Source organism: Podarcis vaucheri (assembly GCF_965113315.1).
Source record: "Podarcis vaucheri genome assembly, chromosome: 3".
NCBI lineage: Eukaryota > Metazoa > Chordata > Lepidosauria > Squamata > Lacertidae > Podarcis > Podarcis vaucheri.
Window position 1 is genome coordinate 74,950,883 of NC_138761.1, and position 19,343 is coordinate 74,970,225.

At 44.3% G+C, this 19,343-nt stretch overlaps 1 protein-coding gene across 4 annotated transcripts in view; it reads right to left on the reverse strand.

The window, feature by feature from the left end:
• Positions 1 to 14,484: 14,484 nt before the first annotated feature.
• The window catches only part of SOBP (sine oculis binding protein homolog), a 147,911-nt gene continuing 143,052 nt past the window's right edge, over positions 14,485 to 19,343 (reverse strand). For all 4 annotated transcript variants that reach the window (XM_082216621.1, XM_082216622.1, XM_082216620.1 and 1 more), the window contains one exon: positions 14,485 to 16,406. The gene's annotated coding sequence lies outside the window, so the exon portion shown is untranslated. The remainder of the gene's footprint in view (positions 16,407 to 19,343) is intronic.

Genomic DNA, 19,343 nt, shown 5'->3' on the forward strand with positions numbered 1-19,343 from the left:
AGCATAACAGCTCAGTGTTTTACAATGGAAAATGGTTTCTATCTTTGTCTTCCTATAAATTCCACTGAAAGTGAACTAATACAGAAGCATCTGTTTTTACATCAGTCTCCTTGCCATTGCTGCATCCACCATTGCATCCGGCATCCGGCATTGCTTGCTTGCTGGGGCATAACAGTGGGTGCCCCAATAGGAAACACGTCAAAAGAAGGTAGAGTGCAAAAGTGGAGGCAATTACGTTGCTCCTGCCAAAAGTACCTAAGCTCTCCTACATACTCAAGAAACACAAAGTGGCTAGATTATACTTGAACTACATCTAGCATATTAAGAAGGTGGACTGCAAAGGAGGAGGAGGAGGAGGAGGAGGAGGAGGAGGAGATTTTCTTCACAAACAGTTGACGTTCACCTACCTGAGGGAGTTTTTTTGTGGCAGGGCGGGAGGAGCGCATCAGTGTTTTGCCAAACTGTTACATAGGTTTCAGTAAGTAAGAAAGATGAAGGGATGGACCTGAGACAACTTAGCTATGCATGATTCTTCCCATTGGTTTATCTCTACTCACATGGAACAATCTAGAAGGTGCGTAAAGTGAGAGGGCAAACTGAGAGGCAGCATAGCAGAAAGAGGCTTGTGCAGGATGTTGCTGTGGCTCCCTTGGCACAAGCCAGTCTCTGAACAGTCACAGGACCTTGGGACCTAAGAGCCACAAGCCATATAAGCCACCGGTGTGGTTGTTTTAAAGCAGGCATGGGGAACCCATGTCTCTCCAAAGGTTGTTGGACCCCGGTTCCCATTGGCCTCTACCAATGGTCAAGGGGGATTGGAGCTGCGGACTAAAAACATCTCTCAGGACACAGGTTCTCTGCCCCTGCCATAAAACCAATTTAGTGAGCCTATTTATGAGGTTTATGCATGAGAATGGCTTATTTTAAAGGGCGATGCTTTATTTCCTCATGGAGGAGAGGGCTGCCGAAGGCTCCTAGCCCTGGTGGCTATCCTATGCTATGCTTCCAAAGAAGAGTTGGGGGCAACAAGGCCGCTGAACGCCAGTTGTGGGGAGACTGTTCTTGTGTTTGAATAATGCTTCGTTCTCCCCATGTTCCTATGTTCCTTGAAGGAGGGGAGTAGGATCTTGAGAATCTCTTGCTGTACCCTTCCCACGAGAAAAGTGTGTAGAATCAAGGAGGACAGATATCAAACATAAAGCAACATCACAACAAAGACACATTCTACCTGTAAACTAGACTGCAGGAGTTGTAGAGTGTTATGGGAATGAAGCCCATTTAAACCACATATGTGTAGATATATGAAATGTACTTTAGATATATATCACTGAAGTGGGCTGCGATCCTGGACACATTTATCTAGGAGTAAGCCCCAATGAATTTCTGAGAAGACACATATTGGTTTGTGCTGATAGAATTTGGTGCTAAAATTGTACATGTTACAAAGGCTAGCCTTTCTTAATATATCATTTAAAGATACTCTATAAAAGCTAATCATGTACAGAATATAAAACAAGGTCATCATGAATTTTTTTAAAAAAGAAAAGCCACACACACAACTAGTTTATATCCAGGGCTTGTAACATTACCAGCAGAAGTACAAAACAGTTCTCCATATGGTACCGTGAAGCATCCAAAAAACAGAAGGTTGTGTTTTTTTTAAAAAAAAACAACGTGCACACAAGCAACAAAAACAAAATCCTCATGCAGAAAACCTTAAGGTGTATGTAAAACAAGCTCTAACAATGGACAATAACCGAGAGAAGCAACAATCCTCCTGTACATAAATAGATCGTTTCTGTGCAGGATTAGCAAGTGTTAGAGGCATCTTTGTGTTAACATTCATAGTTCATGTTTTTGACTACAAGAAAACTCTACGGTTACATTCTGTGGAGGTTTCAGGAGGTGGTTTGCCAAATGGAAAAACATTCGGAGGTTTGGAAAAATCTTGCACATAAATTACTAAAGGCACGAAGCGTCTGAAAGATGGATGAAATCAAAAGCCAAGAAAAAGGAGCATGTGTGCCAAAGAGAGGGGGGGGGAAGGGAGCGAAAGAGAGATGTAATGATTTCTTTTAATGATTCTCCTGCAAAATGGAGAGCAAGCCTCCAGAGCATGTCATATTTCTCATAAAAGCAGCTTACTCGGATGATGAGAAATACCCTCAAAGTGATCAGACCAAGCCACTATTTTTCATCCTTTCGGCCTTGAACTCACCATTGATTATGCTAAGTGCTGCTTGCTCGTTAAAAGATACAGAAAGTTCATTGTCTCTCGCTATGGCAAAAGGCTTGCCACACTTGTTAATTCCCTGATTTACGATGCCATATAGAAGGAATGGAAAGCAGGTAAGCTAAGAAAAAGAAAAGAAGATGCAGATTAGGAAGTTTGTGATAAAGAAAAGCCAGACTCCTGGCTGACACATGATCTTTCTTTTGGCTTAAAGCAAACCTGCTTCTGCAAGGCCGGCCCATCAACTGGGCCTGGCTCCTATTTCACTACTAAATCTGAGTCAACAATCTCTAATCTGGACACTGGGCTCAAGATTCAGGCTCAGGTTGCAGTTGGAGGCAGACAACAGGGACGAGGGGATTGGAAGCGGGAAGGGAGGAAAAAGACAACCTTTGTTTTCTGCCGGATCATCCACACAGGACTGAGGCAAGCCCGTGTGTGTCATTTTCCTGTCATCAACCTGATAAAAGTTTGCACCTCTCTTGTCCTGAAATCGCCTGGCCTAGCACTTATTTTAAGTATGCCAGGATATGTATGCCCCCAGAATCAGGGGCACAAGTTTGTAGCGCAGCTCAGATTTGGAGTTCTTTTCATCTTTCTGACACATGATACCGTGACATAAGCTGCCTGTGGAGAAGTTGCTATGCAGATATACAATTTCTGGAAAGTTACACCAGGAAAGTGAACCCCTGTGGATGGATTAGCATTTCACAAAGAGAAGCAGGATGAAATGGGCGGCAGCTAGGTTAAAAAGCTAAAAAAAAAGTGGGGGGTGAATTAAACCTTTATGAAAACAATCTCTCCTCCACCAGCCCCCTTTTAAAAGATCAATAAGTATCTGGTTGCTTTCCTGGGTTTTTTTTTTTCTTTTTTAGGTTGGATCACTCTATTCTATACAATGTGTGTACTGTGTGTTTAAAAACAGTAACAGAGTGGGGGGAAAGACAGCATTATATTTGTTTCTTAATGTGATTTGCTGCTTAAAAAAAATAAGAAAAAAATAAGTAAGGAGAGAAGTTTCAAGAAATCTGATGTCTGAGGGCAGACAGCCAAGAATATGCCAGCACCTTCCTGCCTTCTTAAATCCTTAGGTCAAACATTTGAACAATGACACTGCTCTGTGTAGGTCTTGGGGTCCTGCTCAACTGTCCTGCTAACACAGGAAATGGAGAGAGAGAGAGAGAGATGGAATTTTCTTACAGCGAAACAAATATTTTCAGCAACATAAAATGCAGCCAATTCAAATGACCTAACTGGATATAAAGTTCTGCCTTGATTCCCCAGCCCCCAGTTCAAGCTTTCTAAGTACCCATGAACATTGAGTTAAAAATAAAAAGGCTCTCAAGCTGAATATAAGGCAGCAGAATGCAAATTCTGGTCAGTTGCTACTGTCACACGGTTGGGTTATGTGATGCTGCAGACCATTTATACATTTACAAAACAAACAGCCTCAGGAAGGGACAAATATGCAGCCAACACTTCCTGACTCTTATTTGGGGGAGGGATTCACTCCTGTACTGGCAAATCCAGGTTGTGCAGCAAATGACTTAAAGAAGACACAGTGTGCTGGTCCTGATGGCTAACCGTGCAGCGAGGTCAGAGTCCAGTCCGAAGTTGAGGGTGCAGTATGGAGGCAGTCCATCAAAGCTGAAGCTGGGTCCAAGGCAGGGAGTCGGGTGAGGTCAGGAACTCTGGCAGAAGAGCAGGACAGGGTGCAGGCAGAAACAGGCTACCAACAATGTTGCTCCTGCAACCTGGGACTGGGGCTGGCTGGCTTTTATCTGCCTCGAGGCATAGGGCGGCTCCGGTCCCCAGGTGACCCGCCTCTCCTGGCCTGGAGGCGAGCACTCCTCCTGCGGGAACTTAGTTGTTGTTGTTTTTATAATGTTTTATTAAGTTTTCACAATAAAAAAGCATTCAAGAAAGTATACAAAAACAAAGAAAATACAAAATCACAAAATACAATACAAAAATACAAACATTAAGCACATCAAAAAAAAGAGAAAAAGAGATAAAAACACATATAGTAACAAAAAAACAAAAATTCCCTCTTTCTTAATTTCTCATCTTCAATTAACTTATTTTTCTGACTTCCTCACGTCTCCCGTTCTTGTATCCTTTTTAAAAAAATTAATTCAGGAAATTCATATCCTATTAATTTATCTGTTATTAATCCAATCTTACATTTTACTTTGTTGCTAAAGCCCCTGCGATTCATTTCAATGTCCTCAACATTCAAAAATTTTACAATATTAGTTCCCTCCGCCTCTCTGCCCTGAGCCTCTGCAGCTCAGGAGAGGCTGGAGGGTTACCGGACCCAAGGGAACCTCAGCTTCCCCTGACGGGGCTGAGAGTGGAGCACCTGCAGGCAATGGGTCCTCCATCACCTCAGGACAAGAACAGACTCAGTTGGTGCCTGCACCTGGGGATCCAGCACAGGTGAGGACCCTTTAGGCTCAAGCCCCAGCCCCAGCTGAGCTGGTTCTGGAGGTGGGGACTCCTGTGCAGGCTGGGATCCCTCAGGTTCCGCCTCCGAGTCCGAATCCCAGGCCATCACACACAGGAAGTTCATTTTGAGCAGGAGTGGGAATTGCTGGCCCATGAGTCCATCTTGGCCAGTGAGGTCATTTAATCCCAAACCACAGCTACCCACCTACTCATCAGATGACATCACAGAGAACAGGGAACAGGATCACACAGACAAGGCAGCAAGGTTGAATCCCTGCTTATCAGCTGACAAGTGGGGATTAAAGCCCTTAGCAGAAGCACAGTTTGAAGTTGGGTAGGGAAGAGATGTTTTCTCCTCCACTCCACTGCCCGCCTGCATACTTAAAGGAAGAGTGTGACCTTCTTCAAAGCATAAATTTGGACGGAGACAACATCCATCATGGATGTTATGAATCCACACCCTGGTCTCCGCCATCCCCACACAGCTTCCAAACTGTCCAGAGGGCAACCAAAATGGTCAAAGGCCTGGAAACGATGCCTTATGAGGAACGGCTAAGGGAGCTGGGCATGTTTAGCCTGGAGAAGAGGAGGTTAAGGGGTGATATGATAGCCATGTTCAAATATATAAAAGGATGTCACATAGAGGAGGAAGAAAGGTTGTTTTCTGCTGCTCCAGAGAAGCGGACACGGAGCAATGGATCCAAACTACAAGAAAGAAGATTCCACCTAAACATTAGGAAGAACTTCCTGACAGTAAGAGCTGTTTGACAGTGGAATTTGCTGCCAAGGAGTGTGGTGGAGTCTCCTCCTTTGGAGGTCTTTAAGCAGAGGCTTGACAACCATATGTCAGGAGTGCTCTGATGGTGTTTCCTGCTTGGCAGGGGGTTGGACTCAATGGCCCTTGTGGTCACTTCCAACTCTATGATTCTATGATTCTATGTTGTGAAATCTTTTCTTATAGAAAGACTGCTGGGCAGCTAGAGTGAGTGCCTCTCCAGCTAAATCATGTGAATGCTTGTGTGCCCCCTTTTAAAGAGAAAACAATAGGGCAACCTTCCACAGTGTGGGGATCTGCAGCAAAGTGTTGCAGTGTGGAATGCTTTGGTTCAGTATTAGAGACACTCCATTTCAGCACTGTCCCTGGTCTTCTAGCCCTCCCCCAAACAGACAGTTAGCTTTCAATAAACACTGGGGGGAGAGAGGTCCTCAGAGGGCTTTCCCCCTAAAGTGTTGCTGTTGTTGTTCTGTAAACTTGAGTTCCCGGAGTCTGCCGGTGTCTTCCTCTTTTATGTGGACAATGTTGCTTTGGCTCCATAAGGAGCAGCACTTGGAGGGTTGAGGTTCCAGAAATAGCAGCCATTTTGGAGTGCCGTGCCCTTTCAGGTAGGGCAGAGGGCGCAATGAGTAGAGCCCCTGCCACTTGCCCAATGAATTTACAGAACTCGTGAGTTGTATAAGAAGTTGAGCGCCCTACAGGGCACACTGCACGTGGGCAGCATTTTATTCAATTTCTATCCCGTCATTCCTCCAAAGGATCCCTGGGAAGCAAAGACCAAGCAGCTAAATAATAAAATGGAGGAAACTGCTTCCTCCTTGGGCAGCTGTGGGGACCATAGGATCCAAACATAAACCACTGGGGGAGGATCTTTAGCTCCTTATCCCATTTGTCAAAGCAGTCATTCCAAAACTTTTCCCCTTACAGATGAGTTGAAAATTGGTTAAGGTCCTGGTGGAGCACTTAGTGCCTTTCCTGCCTGTTGCAGCCATTGTAATGTGCTGTGCTCGATGGTTTTTAATTAGATTTTTCTTCCTTCTTCTATCTCTTATATATTGTATTCCATAAAATCCAAATTCTATTACAATATAAGAAATAAAAGAAGCAATTAAATGGAAGAAAAAAATTAATATATTTTATAAATATTTAATGCTATGGCTGTGTCATCTTCTATATCCAACCAAAAATTCACAAACCTGCCATAGATCACCTGAATGAAGCTCACCAACCACTTGTGGTCTCTGGACCACATTTGGGGAATTGCTGAATTAAAGGGGAATGGAAACAAGAGGCGGAAGAAGAGAGCTATACATAGCGTGTGCAGACCAGCAGACCAGAGAGGCTGTGGCAACCCAGTCAGATGGGTCGGGCACAAATAATAATGATAATGATAATATTCCTTTGTTCTGGTGCTAAGTGATATTATGCTTTCTGCCTTACGGATGTGCTTCAGTTGTAGAGCCGCTACAGGAGCTTCACCCCAAAGAGGAAGGAAACAAAGGAAAGGACTTTGGAAAGAGGCACCCCACACTCTAAGCAAACCTCTGCTGGCTGATACAAAAGGAGGCATAAGGCGCTCTTGGTGCTTGTAGAAACAACTTGTAGAGAGGTTATAAAGTGGAACAGGAAGACCAGAACCAGGCTCATCTTTCAACAACTATGGTTGGCATTTGTCTGTCTCAATAGACAATGGAGTGCACCTCTGGGCAGAGAAGTCAGACCAAAGTGACCTCCCTGGGTCGTGTGTATGGAGGTCCTGGGCTGCACAGACGACAAGACCTCCACTCTCAGCCTCACTAATGTGGTCCAAAGAAAAGCAGACAAATAGATTTGGCACCAGCTTGCCTGCAGGAATTGCCTGGAGGAGGTGTACAAGGCACCAGCCACAAATCTGGATTTTATTTCTCCTTTTCTTCTCCTGAAGACATCCTGCAAGGCAGCAGAGGTTTAGGATCAGAGTTTTCCTTCTCCTAGATCAGGGATCAGCAACCCGCGGCTCCGGAGCCGCATGTGGCTCTTTTACACCTTTGCCGTGGCTCCGGGGCGGATACTAGTGAGGGGAGGAGGCGCATTGTGCGCCCCGACACTCCCCACTGTGGCGGGCACTGTACTGGCTGTGACGTCGCATGGAGGTGGTGCGTGCATTAGTCACACACCGTCCCGATGTCATCTTCCCGCCCGCTGTCAGATCACGGCTCCGGAGATATATTTGTTTTAAATGTTGCAATGGTTTTGTGGCTCCCAGTGTGTTTTTTCTTCGGAAACAGGTCCAAGTGGCTCTTTTTGTCTTAAAGGTTGCAGACCCCTGTCCTAGATGGTCTACCTTTCCGTGTTGATGAGACCCATCTACCCCTCACTTCCCTCTACAGCATGTGCAGAAACTGCCTTCTTGTGGTGATAGAGCCAGTGTAGTGTAGTGGTTAAGAGCGGTAGTCTTGTAATCTGGGAACCGGGTTCGCGTCTCCGCTCCTCCACATGCAGCTGCTGGGTGACCTTGGGCCAGTCACACTTCTCTGAAGTCTCTCAGCCCCACTCACCTCACACAGTGTTTGTTGTGGGGGAGGAAGGGAAAGGAGAATGTTAGCCGCTTTGAGACTCCTTAAAGGCAGTGAAAGGCGGGATATCAAATCTAAACTCTTCTTCCTCTTCTTCTTCTTGATCACTGGAACCACTATTGGTCTCATCCACTCAATCTGCCAGAGCCTGTCTTCACATGCAGGGGAAGTCCCTAACTCACCAAGGGTTTGAGATCCTCACTTTGCTTAGCCGGCCAGTCAAAGCCTTTTCTGGGATGTGGCCACTGTCACATGCTGACAGCTTCTAGGAACTGAGTGCAGACCAAAGGTAGACAAACTATCCCAGAAGGAGCACAACATGTCCCCCGCCAGAGATACTGTTGTTGTTGTTTAGTCTTTTAGTTGTGTCCGACTCTTCGTGACCCCATGGACCAGAGCATGCTAGGCACTCCTGTCTTCCACTGCCTCCCGCAGTTTGGTCAGACTCATGTTTGTAGCTTAGAGAACACTGTCCAACCAGCCAGAGCTACTACTCCTTCCCTAACACCCCGTACACCCAAACTCCCACTATTCAGGTTCAAACCACCTGGGACAGTCACATCAGTGTTTACCTCTGAGGGTTTGTGGGTGGGTGTATAGTATGGAGTGGACATCAGCTCAAGACTAGGTAAGGCCAGATTGGAGCAATTGCACCAGGTCCCATGCCTATAAGGAGCCTCAGAGTCAGAGCTTTCATTTTTTAAAAAAGTAAATCAATCGACCTCCTAGAGAGAAAGTTAGGAAGCAAAACATGCAGGCAGGTGGACCAGGAGGGTTGCTTCCACATTTCAGCATTTTTGGACAATGAGTGAAGTTAGATCTGTGATTGATAGGTAAGTTTGTTCATCACTAACGAGGTTCCATTTTCTCTTTCCATTTAGTGCCCCCTTCTCACATTTTTTGGTCCATGGAATCTCTGAGGTTCACAGATTTTATCTGATTTTAATGCTTATCCATTTTTTCCAATCATTTACTGTAACAATGACATGCGAGAGATCTGCATCGGTTTGTTTTGTTGCCCTTGTTCTTTATTGCACAGCAATTCACAAAATAAAATTATTTGCTAAAAGAGGAAGAAGAAGAGATTTTAAATTAGCCAATGGCGTAAATTGTGGTGGTGTCAAATAAGAATTGGAATGCTTTCTGCTGCAGGGAATTTTTGCCTGCCTGGCATGTGACCTTGAACTGTGACAATTGCCTCTCACCTGCCTGGAGAGAGAGAGAGATGTGTGAGAGTGTAGAAGCAGAAACCTCTGAATTTTGCATTGCAAAGGTGAGACTCCTTTTGCTTGCTCTGCTTCCTTCTGCTTCTGGCCGCGCCCACTTCTGAACTCTCTCCTCATCCATGTCCATGTGGGCATGAAGCCCTTGTCATTTTCGATCCCTCTTATGTTGCATTTAGGAAGCTATTTCTCTTCTTACCTTTCCACACATCTTGTCTTCTAGAATGGGGGAAGGGACTGGTTTGCTAACCGTGTTTCTTATAGTATATTCTGCTTAATAAATAGTGGCACATAAGGGTTGGCGGAGCTATACTTTGTTAAGTAGCCATCTCCCTCTCCCCCCAAAAGGGGAAAAGGACAGCTATATTTGTGACCCGCACAATGTCACGGATTTTGCTCGGTTTCCACAAGGGAATAATTTGGTTTCAATATGAAGCAGATTTCTTTTGCATAATGCATGACACCTTTTGCTCTTAAATTTCGTTTACAATTTCATGTGCATTTGGGGAGTGTTTCACAGGAAGAAGAACGTCTGTGTTGTACTGTACATCAAAAATGGTTTGTAAGGTTTAAAGCCTCAAGTCGCCAGAAAGAGCGTAATGGTAAAAATACTGAAATAAAAGTATTGTTATAAGCTGTGTGGATCCCCTAAACTCCTTGGTGCTAGATCCTCTCCATAATTCCTTGATTTAGTAAGTGTTAGAATTAAGCAATGCTTGGAGGGCTAAACTGAAAGTTAGACTTTAAATAGCTGGACTCAGTTTTCCCTGTCCAGGAAACCGCCTGTCAGAGGAGCCATCAAGAGGTAAATCACCCAAATGGCCGAGGCATTGACAGAGAAAGAAGCCAGCAAGTCTAATGCCAGGAGCCCCACCCTGCACTCTGGGTAGCTAGCAAGAGACAATGCCAGAGTGCAGGGAGGGAAGTTCCAGGCTTGCAGTTTGGATGATGTAAGTAAGCAAACAAACAGGAAAAAAGTGTCTGTTTTGCAAGCTGAAGAGGGGATGCCAGAGCATGGGGCAAGTTGTTTGTTTTATGCTGCAGACTTCTGCAGCATAAGAGTTTGAGGTCTCTTGGAATCGAAAGCTTCAGCAATGGAAGGAAGAGGACCCTCTTGGGATGTGAATGCTCTGAACTCTCCATCTGGGCTCGGGTTGTATATATGTGTATATGAACCATGTAGCATAAAGATATCAGTGTCTCCGCTGTGCCTCATAGTTCCAAACATACGCTCCGGTAAGCCCACCCGCTATCCCTGAAATTTCACACCACTCAGAGATTGGGGTGGCATGTAACAGTATATTATTTTAGAATATTGGTTTATATCAATGAGGGAGCGCCTCGGCTGATGAATAGTAGCAAAGTATTGAGGTAACAAGTGAATTGGGCACCTGTCTGGGGGCAGAGTATTTTTTGCCTGATTCAAGAATCTTCTAAAACTTTAAGAAGGGCACAGCAAAGGTATTGTATGCCAGGATCTAAATCTCAGAGGGATACATTCTGTGAAAACACACATCTTAGGAACTGAATTCTAGAGATGAAAAACCTGTAGAACCTGAGTGTTCAGTTCTATCCTAGCAGAGCAGGCTTGAGGGTCCACAGTACAGTGGTACCTCAGGTTACATACGCTTCAGGTTACATACGCTTCAGGTTACACACTCCGCTAACCCAGAAATAGTGCTTCAGGTTAAGAACTTTGCTTCAGAATAAGAACAGAAATTGGGCTTCAGCGGCGCGGCGGCAGCAGGAGGCTCCATTAGCTAAAGTGGTGCTTCAGGTTAAGAACAGTTTCAGGTTAAGAACGGACCTCCGGAACGAATTAAGTACTTAACCCGAGGTACCACTGTAAACTACAACCAAAATCCCTCAAATTCCACTTTTGGAGAGTGGGTAAAAAAAAATCCTCTATTATAAAGGGCAGGATGTAAGGTTAACGTAATGGTAGGTCTCAATTCAAGTTAAAAGTATCAACTTTCAGTTCCATTTAAAACCAGTTAAAAACAGTGGCAGTGTATTGGGAGGGGGCACAAGATTGGGGCTGTATGAAAAAGCTGGCTGGACCACTGCTGTACCCCATGGCCCCAAGCTTGTTGACACTCCACCTTACCACATGTGTTGCTACTGCTAAAAAAAACCTAGTTGAAACCTACCTCCACTTAAAAAAACAACAACTATAAAAAACACCCCTAGAATGTCAGCTTTTGGTTCCTTCTTAAGAACGGAACTAGAGTACATGTTGCAACTTAAAACCAGAGGGCAACTTATATATATATATATTAATCAGTTCATGCTCAGAGTATGAACATGGTATATGTTTATGAAGTGCAGAGTAGGCCTCAGTCCAAGTTAAAGGCTTAGCCTTTGGCTTCATTTCAAAAACAGTTAAGCAAGGAAAAAAGAATTGTTTCATATCCTGTTGGTCCAGAGTTGGCCCACGCATGAGACCAGGCCGGCAAGGTGGCTGTTTCAGGGTGGCAGGCTCCCAGGGGCAGTGATGCTACCGCTGTGTGCCCACTGCACACCACTGGGCATCTGAGGCAACTACCTCAGCATACCTCATGGGTGAACTGGCCTTGGGCCAACTGGATAAAATGAATGTGCCAGAGTCATTTTGGAGAGGCACCAGGCATAGGTCTTGGTGTGGTGATGCTAAAAGCCCTTGAGCCAAGATGGATGACTGGAGAGCATGATTGGTGTGCAGGCATCCATGTACACATGTAATCCAAACCAGTAAGGTGCTTATGCTCTGCTTGGAAACTAGCCACTTTCATCTCCCACACAAGTCCTCTTTTCAAGTTTAGCCCTTAGGGTCACAGCGTGAGAATGTTGCATCACTCATTATTGGTGCCAGTAAAAAGGTAAAGGGACCCCTGACCGTTAGGTCCAGGCGCGGACAACTCGGGGGTGTGGCACTCCTCTTGCTTTACTGGCCGAGGCAGCCGGCGTACAGCTTCCGGGTCATGTGGCCAGCATGACTAAGCCGCTTCTGGCGAACCAGAACAGTGCACGGAAACACTGTTTACCTTCCCGCCGGAGTGGTACCTATTTATCTACTTGCATTTTGACGTGCTTTCGAACTGCTAGGTTGGCAGGAGCAGGGACCAAGCAACGGGAGCTCAGCCCATCGTGGGGATTCAAACTGCCAACCTTCTGATCGGCAAGCCCTAGGCTCTGTGGTTTAGACCACAGTGCCACCCGCATCCCAATAAAGGTGTCAGTAGCACCTTTCAATTGCTTTCAAGGTAACACTCCACATTTCTAGCTGAGGAAAAGATGGCAATTCCCCAGCCATAATATAATAAACTCAGATTTGGAAAAGTGTCTCAAGTGTATCCCCCAAATCTGGGTGACTTAATCTGCATGTTATGCATATTATTTGCTACTTGGGCAGCACTTTCAAAGCTGCTTCACATAGGAATGAAACATGTGGTTGGCTTTCTTGGATGCTTTTGCCTAGAACATGCATTTGTATCTTCAAAGTTTATAGAAAATTAGAGAATTATATATTGTAAAAAGTCTGCCTATTGAACTCAAGCAGGCATTTTGACTGCATTCTAGTTGGCACTTGCTAGAAACATTCTTGTTTAGACAACCCTAAAGTTGATGTGAGTTTTAAACTATTTCACTATATTGTTGTTTTAAAATTTTGCTGTAAAAAAATTTAGTTAACATTTCCTGGTTTAAACTTTTTTCTAAACTGCTTCAAGCTGTCTTTTTCCTACAATCATATATTTTTTGAAATAAATAAATATAATAAATAAGTTTCTGTCTGATAAATTAAACCACAATTTACTCACAGAGACTATAATAATCTTTACTTCTTTTTCTCATGCGTGGAAATTCCTTACTATATTGCTCTCTGCCTGCAGTTTGGTACTTTTCTGTGTGGGTGGATGCGAGCTTCCAGACTGGTGTGTGATCAGTGCTGCTCACATATGCAAGTTTTCTGCTATGTCATCAGCATCAGAATGCCAGTGTGCATTTTTAAAATCCAGATTTACCCATTCTACTGAAATTACACACACACACAGTGGTACCTCGGGTTACATACGCTTCAGGTTACATACGCTTCAGGTTACAGACTCTGCTAACCCAGAAATAGTACCTTGGGTTAAGAACTTTGCTTCAGTATGAGAACAGAAATTGTGTTCTGGCAGTGCGGCGGCAGCAAGAAGCCCCATTAGCTAAAGTGGTATTCAGGTTAAGAACAGTTTCAGGTTAAGTACGGACCTCTGGAACAACCATGCAAAAGTCCCATTGAGTTCAGCATTCAAAATCCTTATTAGCATTTCTCAGCTTGGAAGTTTATTTTCAAGGCCACACCACTTTATGATAAGCACCTGAAATCTGTACAGCAAAACACTAGTCCTGTGGGCCTCAATCAGCATCTACTGTATTGGCCTAAATATAAGCCGCACTCCCCCCCCCCCCCCATTCCAACCGTGAAAAGTTAAAGTGCAGCTTAAATTCACGACCTTACAAAAATGGGCTTTTACAATATCGCTGCTGAAACAGACATACGGTAAAACGGAATGGGTGTGAGTGCCTGCGGAATTTTAAGGGAACGGCTTATATTCGGGTATTGTCTTTTTTCCTCCCTCCCTTGAATTTTAAAGGTGTGGCTTATATTCGGGTGTGGCTTATATTTGGGCCAATACAGTATTAGTGACTAGAGAAAAGAATGTGTAACAGCCGTGTAAGCAGCTCCTATAAAGGTCACATTTTCTAACCAAGTGAAGGTACGTAGAAAGATAAGGCGCCAAGGAAAGATGTTTAGGAATGATGCCCAGAATGAAACATATGCATCTATGTGGAAGAACACTGGCAAGTTTAGGTAGGCGGTTGCTGGGAGGTGAAAAAGTCTAGAATTGTTCCTTGTACAAGATTGGAAAAGTAATTTGTGTATTAGCCCTTAGTCTGGCAAAGCACAGAGAGGGGTCTGGAGCATCACCAAACCAGGGATAGTGAGATAGTGAGAGTGTGTGTGAGAGAGAGAGTCTGTATTTCCAGTTAAATGCTTTTTCCAGTTTCGCTAAAAAAAAGCTAAAAGATTAGAAGGAATGAGCTCACCAAGGAGGAACAGAGAACTAAGCCTCCCTCCTAAACAGCTTTTAAAGTAAGGATATTCTTTTTAGATGAAATATTGAATTTTGATCATATCCATTATACCTGTCAACTTCTAGTGAGAAACGAAGACCATTTTTGTGGACAGATGTTATATATAAAAAGGAAAACAACAGCACAGCTAAGTGCATTTTTAAACTTGGAGATTTATTTTGTTTTAATAAATCTGACACCAGTCAGGGAGGAAAAAAAATGGTGTGAGCCCAGAACAACCAGAAGCATCTTAAAAGTGCTTCGTTTCCCCCATAGAAATTTGTCTCTGTTAGGTTTTGAAATCAATCCATAGGCTCATGAGCTCTTCCCCCCGCCCCCCATTGCCCTCCCTCCAGTCCTTCACCTTTTTAATTTTTCATTTATTTTGTTTTTTTAAAAAGCGAGCTTGCTCGTCGGGTGTAGTTTTCCAAGCCTTCACAGCCCTAATAAATAAGGAGCACCTGTAAAACAGTAGCTTGACTTAAGTGAATCTGTACAAAGGAAAATATAGAAATACAGTATGTACATAGTGCCCTCAGTACACCATTACTATAAGGCTCGGGTTTGATTGGCTTTTAAAACCCTGCCCCACCCCTCTTTGAAGCACGCCCTGTCCCAACTGCTTCCTGTATGCTAATTACAATAGCCTTATAGTAAAGGTGTACTCCGGGCATTGTAGCGTGAACAATTGCTTTATTCAAGTTAGTAAACAGTTACACTGGATCACAAGGTGATTTGAACTTTTTTTAAAATGATCCCCCCTCCCCCCCTCCACCTTAGTATTTTGTCAGAATGGGATAATCCACAATCGTTTTACCAAATCAGTGCCGGCATACATGCTCTAGTGTTCTTTTGGACTCTTGGCTACAACTATACAAGTGCACACAAGTAAATTCTACCCTGTTATCCTCCACCCACCGACTGAGGATCGAATTGCACATTTTCTTTTTAACCATGACAGGAGAAAGCAAACAGTGAAACAGAATCATGGGGGCTCTCTTCTCATTTTACCCCTGTGTTTTCATTGGCTTGGCCATACCTTTCTAATTATCATGAAAGGGGTCTGCATCTGGCGAGATTGTCTCACTGGCTTCCTGGATCACTGAAAAACCATCAGGGTTGAAATTTCATCCAAGTCTTTCATAACACCCAGCAAAATATTTTCCCCAGATAGTTTTACACCTTGAGGGGATCCCTTTTCTTCTTCTTCTTCTTCTTTTTTGGTCTTTAGTTCAACACTCTTGCTCTGTTCCCAAATGGGGTGCTATTTAGGGGAATTGAAAGAGAAAGCTGAGAGGAATAAACATTTACTGAGTTCTCTTGGCATTCAGTCTCTGAAAAACCACAGTATAAACTATTCATGCTGCTTCTTACTCTGTCAAATAAAAATTAAAAAAGCCATAAAAGTGTAACACTGAAAATATGGCGTTAAAAAGGATAAAGGTGGCCTTTGTAAAAAATAACAAGGGGAAAAAGTATATTAGCCAATAAAATATTCTAATAACTCTTCATTTAAAAGTGCATCATGGGCAGGAGATAGAGATGACTCTGAAGTGTCAATAACTCCAGTATAACCCCTTCACCCCCCCCTCCCATCAAAAAACGCGAATAGGTCCGAAACCATACAATGCAAATCACAATTCTTAGTGTAGCAGCAAAACCACAGCAGTTTTTGGGAGAGAGAGAAAAAATCCATTTCATTGTCCAGCCTCAAATATCTGAACCTTGAAGTCAGTGAGGGGGAAAAGTACATACATTGGTCCATGTGGCTTTAGAAATCAAGAGGAAAATCCTCCATCGGCAAGAAACCCAAGGGAAAAGGGAGAAGGGGAGATGGTAGTCGGAATGCTGAGCATACTTCGTGGGGTCCGTGATGTGCTTACAGTCTTCTGAGCCAAAGGCACCCGAGGGATTCAGCCTTCCCTCTGAGAGAATTAATGGCGGGAAGTGGCTTTGCTTGCTGGACTTTTAACCAGAAGGGGTGGTGAGTGGACCAGCTGGTGTTGTTTGGTGAAGTAGCATGGTTTGCTCTGCTCCCTTTCTCCATGCAAGGTACCCTGTCAAAGTGAGCATTCCTGTAAAAACAAAGGCAGGCAAGTCAGTGTCCACCCTGCATCCTCATGATTCATCGCAGGTGGGAATGATGGCATGTTCTGATCAGACCCTGGACATGCCTGGTACCACCTGGGAAGGACACATTTACAGCTTTCCTACTTATGCTCTGATACCGTGAAAATGTGTCAGCACAACATTACACCTTTTCCTTTTGGCGTACAAAATGGTAGCAGGTGATGAATGGCCAACTTGCAGTGTGAGAAAAGTACAATACTATTTCCTACTCCTTTTACTTGATGAAATGGATATTCTCATCTTGAGACCTGAAATAACCTTTGGGGCACAACCTATACTAGATGGATGCTTTCATAGAAATCCTATTGAAACAGCCACAGGATGCGCTTGGGACCCACAGGTGGAATTCAGAATTGCACTAAGAGGGATAAGCATGCACAAAACAAGGTCTACACAGATCATTGGGCTTTTCTCCCTTTCCTCCTGTGTGCCCCCACATGGCCCCTAAATTTGTGCTGGGGGTTCCCCCAACTCTCCAGAGTTGATTTAGCGGGAGGTGAAGGGGTGATGTCCTATTGCATGGGTGGACCTCATTCCACACATATAACAATTTACAGTAGTTGAATCCCACTCAGTGTTTGGTGGGTTCTGACCTGAGAAACAAATATAGCCCTTCTTTTTGCTGGTTAGGAAATGAAGGTGTAGAACCTATGCAATTTTATTTTCCAGACCTCTAGATAGATCAATGGTTCTGATGTGGAGAGCTGTAACATCCATGTCTTAGGCAGGAAACAGGTAACACTTTTTAAGACAGATAGCAGTGGTATGATGAGGCAACAGGTAGCATATTTTATTGCCTGTGGCCAAACAGGTCTGGTGAATTAGCTGGACCCTAAAACATTCTGCAAAATTGTTGGACCAGATACAGTAGTGAGATGAATGTGCTCACTGTGAGCAGTGATGCCTATATCATTCTACCTTCAGTATTCTAGGGGGGAAACAAACTCAGCGGCACCAGCTTCTCCAGACAATTAGGGAGGCCTGACATGACACCCTCTGAACATTGAGGGGCCCTGCCACCCTAAAAAAGAAAACATTGGGGGGCTTAAACTGTCTCTCCCTCCCCCCGGAGTTGGAGCCTATGATGCCTCTAGACTTGTCACATGATTTTCTCTAGACTTACCAATATTAATTCCACAATTATATTATCCACAGTTTGAGCCAAACAAACCTCTCCTTCTATTTCCAGAAGCAACTCATTATCAGAAATAAGCCAAGCTACTTCCCCCCAAAACAGGAATTAGCACAGTTTATTTTTGAGCCACTCCAAATCTGTCTCCTGCTGTTCCACAATGAAGTTTAATAAAGTGACGTTGCAGCCAGATAAATTAGAATCAGTACCAGGGAAACTAAAGAAGCATTAATGTTAATACTAATTTTTGAGAAGTGTCTTACACTGAGCAGTTACACTGTATCGACAAGGCTGGGCTCTGCCCTTCTGGTTGCTTGCTTTATGTCAAAAAATGGCAGGACAAAGGGGAGGAGGAAGAGGATCCCAGTGAGGGGTGTAGCCAGGACTGGGACACACTGGGGCAAGCTGGGGGTGAGGAAGGAAGTACTCACAGGGTGGCGGAAGAGGGCGAGGGGACGGCGGTTAGTGCACAGGAACAAAAGCAGTAGGACCCATCACCAGAGCCAGAGGGGGCCCTGTCCCCATGAACATGGTGGGCTCCGAGGTGTAGGGAGGAGCAGGAGGGGTTCTCTAGGAGGTTGAGGCAAGCAAGGGCTCACAGCCCAGCTCCCTAGCTCTGGGAGGAGGGGTGTGATTGCTCAGCTGGAGGAAGCTTGGAACAGGTGAGGGTCACCTGCCTCATGAAGTTCAGATGCTGCAATCAGCAAAGTACAAAAGGGAAGCAGAGCTGAGGGGCTGTCTGCTGTCCATGCTGATAGACCTTGACTTGGATGATCCTGGACAACCTCTATGGGACTGTGCTTCTGGTTTGATTCTGCACTGTATCCTGACTGCTGGACTTCAGACCTGGCTACTTGGATTGTCCCTGGACTGTGTTTCCTCACCCTTGGACTTTGCTTGTGTGGCTTGACCCCTGGACTTGGACTTGACATACTGACTTGCTGCCAGGTAGGCTAGGGGTTCAGGACTTTAGTGCTAAATTACCAGTGTGGCATAGTCGTTAGAATTTGGATTTAGACTGGACAGAGCTAGGTTCAAATCTCCACCCAGTCATGAACATCATTGGGCCAGTCACTGAGCCTAATGTACCTCATGTTGGAGGGTGCTTACCTGGCAGTGGCTAGATCAACCCACTCTACACCAAAAAAAGGTGGTTGTTCTGCTGTTGTTGTTGTTGTTGTTTTAAAGTGAGCCCAGAACCCATCAGTGGTGGGCCCAAGGATGTCTGGTGCCAATGCTAGGCCTCATGGTTCTTCCACCATCTTCTAAAATCTAAACTGATTTTACTGATTCATCAAATTCATGGCATGGGCAGTTATCTTCCTTTCTGCACTACCTCAAGCTTTCCTTGACAGTCCACCTAGTCCCAGGGGTGGATCTCCTATGAAACTAATGAAATTTAAGTTTCAAGGTCCCCCAATCCCATAGGTGCCCCAGAAGTGACTTTAGTCCACATTACTTTTTAAAAATTAGGTCTAGTAGACCCAATACAAGTCGCATGACTCAAATCATTTTATGATGCATCATGCATGTATGTAACATTTCCCTAATTTGCGCGCATGCGCGCGCACGCACCCCCTATAACTGGAAAAGTCTTATTCACACCCATGCCTTTGACATGTGAGATAATCCAGTACAGCAATTTTATTCAAAATATGACATGCAGTAGTAAAGGTGTTTTTATTACCAAAAAATAAAATAAAATGTGGCAATCTATTATGGAACAACCTCATTGAAGAAAACAGTGGTT